At 43.5% G+C, this 6,378-nt stretch overlaps 1 protein-coding gene across 1 annotated transcript in view; it reads right to left on the reverse strand.

The window, feature by feature from the left end:
- The window catches only part of SHROOM3 (shroom family member 3), a 238,400-nt gene that overhangs the window by 93,637 nt on the left and 138,385 nt on the right, over window positions 1-6,378 (reverse strand). The window lies entirely within an intron of this gene.

Below are 6,378 nucleotides of genomic sequence, written 5' to 3' on the forward strand. Positions count from 1 at the left end.
TGCAACCATAGTAAAACAAAGACTTATATTTTTGATATTTATTTTATATATTTAAATGCCATTTAACAAAGAAAAATCAACCAAAACAATGAGTTTGCGTGTCACAGGTTCGCCATCACTGCTCTAGGAGCAGAGAGGTGCCCCAGTGACAGCCAGTAAGGAAACCGCAGAAATGAAATTCAGCCAATTACCTGAATAAACTTGGAAGTGGAGTCTTCCCAGAGCCTCCACATATGGACCCGGCCCAGCCAGCATTCATGTCAGCCTCGAGGGACCTTGAGCAGAGAACTCAACTGAATCATACGGGACTTCTGACCTGGAGAACTGTGAGCTAACACACCAGCGCTGCTTTAAGACGCTGCTTGTGGCCATTTGTAACACAGACCTAGAAAACTAATTCAACTGCCAACTCCAAATGTTGAGAATGTTGTGAAGCAACCGGGACTGGACTGTAAAATGGTACAACCACTTTGGAAAATGGTATGAAACTTTCTTATAAGTCAAATGTACATCTATCTACCCTATGATCTGGCAGTTCACTCCTAAGTCTATACCGAGAGAATAAAAACATATGTCTACAAAAAGTCTTGTACACTAATATTCATAGTAGCTTTATTCATAATAGCCCCAAACTGGTCATAGTCCAAATGTCTATCAACTTGAGAATGGATAAGCAATGAACTACTAATTTATGCAACAACAGGGATGAAGTTCAAAAACATGCTGAGTAAAAAAATACTAACACAAAAGAGTACATACTGTGTTATTGCATTTATAGGAAGGTCTGGAATAGGCAGAACTAATCTGTGGTGAAACAAGTCAGAACAGTGGATGCTCAATCTCATATCCAGCCCCATAACCTCTCCTTTGATTTTCTATCTCTAGAACCTCTCTCGGGAGTTCTCACCTCTCCCCCAGAGCAGTGGCCTGGTTAATTCCACCCCAGGCACTGAGCATAAGTCACCAAGGCTTGAGGTGTGGACACCTGTAATTTGGTGCTCAGCTTCCCATCCTTACAGTCTGGAGGAAGCTAGGCAGAGGTGATTCATGCTTTCCTGATTTTCACAATTGTCGTGGAACTGTGGAAATTTATTATAAACGGTATGGAAAAGCTCTTGTAACTGCAAAACAGGTATGGTCAGCAGCCTCCCTTCCTGGAAAAGGTTCAGCGAGGAAGTGATTTGCCCGGGTGTACGCACTCAATAGCATATCTAAATCCAAAACTGATGGTTTCCCCGCAGCCCTGTAATTTACTGAACTCACAAAGAGAGGACCGATTCCAGGACTGACCACAAGGGAAGACCCAGCTGGCACTGATCTGAGGATGTGTGTCCGTGGGAGGGTCCTGAAAGCGGCCCCGTCTGCAGGGACCCCTCCCAATAAGTCAAAGCTAGCTCACCCCTTGCTTTGACTTATTAGTTGAGACCAAGACAGTTTGTTGTCTTTGCGTTTCTGTATCAGGAAACGCAACAGTCACAGAGCTGAGAAGCAGGTTTCCTAGTGAGCACAACAGGCCAATGGATGTCACTGTTGCTCCACAGAAAGAGAATCCCAACCCCTAGGGGACCTTGAACAGTAGCATACTCACTATGTGGCTTCTTGAACAGGGCCGAGCATACCTGGAACCAAAAGGCAACTGTTTTAAGTGGAATGGTAATTAACAGTCCATTTTTAATTGTTAGAGCTAGTAATGAGCAGGCACATTCAGGTTAGGTTAAGGCAAATCATTCAAATGAAGGCAAATAGCTTTGAACAGAGTGGGTAGCTACAAATTAATGTGTGTGTCACTTATCAGGGGAAAAGATGACAAAAAAAAATACACATGCTGCTACTCAGAGTGAGACCTCTCACCCATTCAGTGGCCAAATATAAACATTTTGCAGTCAAATGCTTTATCCTGAGCTAATCCCTGCCATTCATCATAAATATTTTGGAAGGAACTTCTAACCCTCGACCTAATATAAAGATCAAAGAAATAAGTATATTCATTAAGCACCCACTATGTGCCAGAAACTGTGTCAGATTTCCCACAGCTCTTTAAGATGTGTTATCATTTCCATTTTTCGTATGGGGAATTTGGGGCTTGGCAACACGAAGAGATGTTTCCAGTTACACAGCTGGTAAGTGACAGCATGGATGCAAGTCCGTGTCCACTGGCCTGCAAAGCCCCTGCACTTTCCAATGCGCTCCGGCCGATTCGGTTCAAGCATTCTTTGACTGCGCACTGCGTGTCCCTCACCGGAGACACTACAATGAACACAGTGCCATCTTGCCCCAAAGAAACGCTAAGGTCTGACATTTCTGGTACAATTCAGAGTGAGGAGAGCTCTTGCTGGGTGCTATGCAACGAAGGGCGAGGTCAGAAGTAACCTCTACAGTGAGATCTGAAGATGGAATAAAATGTGGCAGGCAAAGGGGATATAGATCAAGGGTGATTTATCTGGAGGAATCTCCAGTACTTAGACATAAAGAGGAGAAATATTATGGTTACCTGTAATTTAAACTTAAAGGAGAGAGAGGGAGAGAGGGAGAAAGAGAGAGAGAGAGAAACTAGATCTGTTGTTCCACTTATTTATGCATTCATTGGCTGTTTCTTGCATGTGCCCTGACTAGGATCGAACCCACAACCTTGGTGTATTGGGATGACACTCTAACCAACTGAGTTACCAGGCCATAGCCTAAAAAAGAGTGTTTCTTTTTATGTGTTCCTTTTCTGTTAATCTTCACCCTAGGATATTTTTCCATTGATTTTTAGGGAGAGTGGAAGAGAGAGGGAAAGACAGAGAGAAACATTGATGTGAGAGAAATACATTGATTGGTTGCCTCCTACACAAGCCCCGACCAGTGCCCGGGCCTGGGAGGAGCCTGTAACCAAGGTACGTGCCCCAGACCAGAATCGAACCCGGGACCCTTTGGTCCACAGGCTGACACTCTATCCACTGAGCCAAACCAGCTAGGGCAAGTGTGTGTGTGTGTGTGTGTGTGTGTGTGTGTGTGTGTGTTTTAAAGAGATAATCTATTTCTTTTAAATTGAACTGAGTGTGAACTATAATATTAATAACCTATTGCCCATAGTAGATTCTAAAGAGAAGCATAGTACAGGCCCTGCTTGTGGGAAAAGCAAGCTCTGCTTTGGGAATGGTGAGACAGCACTGGTACCACAAACGTACAAGAAATACCTCCACGGGCTGCCTTGTTGTCAGGACCCAAGTGGGGGCAACAGGAATAAGGAATGAGGGACGCCCCATGGACCCTCACTCTGAGGCCCTGACCCCAAACCAAGGAATCCTGATTCAGCGGGGAGAGAACTGGCCATTGCAGGGGGCCCTGCTCTGAGTTGCTATCTTATAATTTCATGAGCACAAAATTGTAAAAGTCTCTCCCTTTCCAGTTCTGGTACAAATCCTCACATACACAGGTAACAGAGACGCAGCTGCTGGTAACTGCAGTGCTGTGACTCTTCTTCCAGCCAGGCCCAGAGTTCTCCCCGCAGCAGTGAAAGAAGGTGATACTGAGAGACAAATACCAGTGGCATTCCCTGGCCATTCTTCTGGGCCTTCAGAGCCGTCACAGGTCACAGGCTATAATCATTCTTGCGTTTTCTGACGATGGGAACTGTCACTGTTGTGTGAGAGGCTTAACTGGCCTTTTGGGACACTTCCTTAAAATATAAATAAATTTGCCAACTAATCCTACACTTTGTATCTTGTTTTTTTCTAGGAGCTTTGAAGTCTAGATTTGGAGAAGGAAAGGTTAAGGGAGCAATCCTAGAGAGAAGTAACAGGAATTTCTTTGTGTTTATTTTAATGACACCCATGAGATTCAACCTTTAGCCCAGTGACTATCATCCCCTTTTCCTGCCCAGTAGTCATTCTTGGTCTTGGTCATGTTTAATATTTTCAGATAGAAATGACAATAGGACGGGAGGTCCTTTTATTGGCCCAGAACTTAATGGTGACGCTCAAAAAAATAAAAATTGCTGAATCATTTATCAAGTATTTGTTATACTTATGTCCTGGGCACTGTGTCTGAAGAGACAAACTGAACATTTAAACAAAGAAGCAGAACAATGGACTGTGGGGCCTTAAGACTTCAGTTGTAGGTGCCAGGAACCTGAAAAGAGACTAACACTGCAGCTCAGGTGGGTGATATTTGCAGGTAATACTAGCTGTAAGCTGCTATGTAAGCTACTTCTTTCCCCCTCAACAATTTGGAATGTATGAAAATGATATGTAAATATTGGTGTAATTTTCATTCAAATCAATCATTCCTCCATTCAGTAAATACTGAGCACCTACCAAGCATGAAAAGCCAGTGGTAACCAAATCCACTCCTTTGAATGAACTCATTTTCACAAGTTGAATCCACACTTAGCCAAAGCCAGGCAGTCGCATAGGGTGGAAGTTAAGACAGTCAAATAGAGCTCAAATCTTGGCCTCTCTACTCACTGTGTGGCCTTGAACTAACCATTTTTCCCCTCTGAGCTTCAAATTTCTCATTTGCAAAATGGGGTGAAGAAGTTGATATGATGGTATAATACAACGGTTGCCCTCACTGAGATTTTCCTATATGCTAGACACCAGAGTGGCACCTTTTAACAAGTGCCACAGGCAGTCATCCTGGAATGCTCTCTCTTCTTCATCTCCCATACCCAAGAGTCACCAGGTCATGACATTTTATCTCTGAAATATTTCTCAAATCCCTCTCCTCTTTCCATTGTCCTAATTCAGGCCTTCCTAAGTGGGTCTCCTAAGTGGGTCTCCCTGCTTTCACTCTTATGTCCCTTAAATCCATTCTCTACTCACTAACCAAAGCAATCAGTTTAAACAAAAACATGTCACCCCCTCACTTAAAACCCTTTAATGGCTCCCCAGCTCCTAGAATAAAGTACCAGCCCTTAGAACAGCAAACAAGGTCATCTGTCTACCTCTCCAGACTTTTACCATTTCCTGCCCAACACCCAACACATTCTTTGCTTGTTTTCACCTCTGAGTCTTGTGCTTCCCTGTTGCCCATGTAACACTGAATTATGCCTCTGCCCAGTGTTCTCACCTCCGCTTACTTATCTTTTAAGACTCAGGTCAGACTAGGCAAGTCACCAAAGCCTTCCTCGATGCTTCCATCTTCCACTTCCAAATAGGGTCAGGCGCTCTCTACTCTTGACCATTATCATGTGCTCCTAGCTCCTGGGCATAGCTGTTCTGCTGCATTTACCACATTGACTGGTAATATATTTCCCAAGAAGTGCTTCTCCCTTACTGGACTCTTCTCCTTGAGGCAAAAACCTTATCTTATTCATCCGTATATCCCCATCACCTGGCACAGTGCCTGGCCCATAGCAAGCACTTGGTAAATAGAGAGAGTGAAGGAATGAAGACAGTGACTCCCCAGCTGATGCTCTTTGCATACACCACACCCCATCTCCAAAATGGCATGTGTCTAGAATGGTTGTTCTCAGCCCCAGGCAGTTTTGCTCCCAGAGACATTTCACAATGTCTGGAGACATTCGGGTTGTCACAATTGGGTGCGGAGGAAGCGTGTCTCTGGTATCTAGTGGGTAGAGGCCAGGATGCTGCTAAGCATCCTCCAGTGCCCAGGACAGCCCCCCACAACAAAGACTTACTCAGCCCAAAACAGTAATAAGAACCAAGATAGAAAAATCCTGATCTTGAACAGAGTCTGGTGCATGGAAGATTCAATATAGGATTCCGAACCCTGGCAGCTTAGTGGCACTAGTGGCAGAAATGATCATCATGCTTGATATAAACCATGTAGTTGTACAGTATACTGTTTAAATTTACTGAGCAGTTCTGCATGATATTAACTCATTTTACAGCATCAGATCTAAGGGACTTCAGTTCTACTTTTATAGTTGTATTTTAAATTTAAAAAAATTGTCACCTGAGGACATGTTTTATTGATTTTTTTAGAGAGAGAGAAAGGGGGAGAGAGGGAGAGAGAAACTTTGACATGAGAGAGAAACATTGATTGGTTGCCTCCCATACACTCCCTGACCGGGGATCAAACTCACAACCTTTTGGAGTATTGGATGATGCTCCAACCAACTGAGCCACCTGGCCAGGGCCTATAGTTGTACTTTAAATAAAGCAAAGTCCTATTCATGATGCACGGCCCTCTCTTCCCACTTCTCTCTTAACACAAACACATGATATAACTGCTCTAGGCCTGTATCCCTGAACAACCAACTAGAATAACTGGACAATATGGGTAAACCTATATTAGTTCATCAGCTATGGTGTTGAAATACACACACACACACACACACACACACACACACAAAAAGGGTGTCCCAAAATTCACGCAAGAAGTAATTTGATATAAAACACAGGTTTATAATTAAAAATTGTAAATTTTTTA

The sequence above is a fragment of the Myotis brandtii genome, unplaced genomic scaffold (assembly GCF_000412655.1).
Source record: "Myotis brandtii unplaced genomic scaffold, ASM41265v1 scaffold111, whole genome shotgun sequence".
NCBI lineage: Eukaryota > Metazoa > Chordata > Mammalia > Chiroptera > Vespertilionidae > Myotis > Myotis brandtii.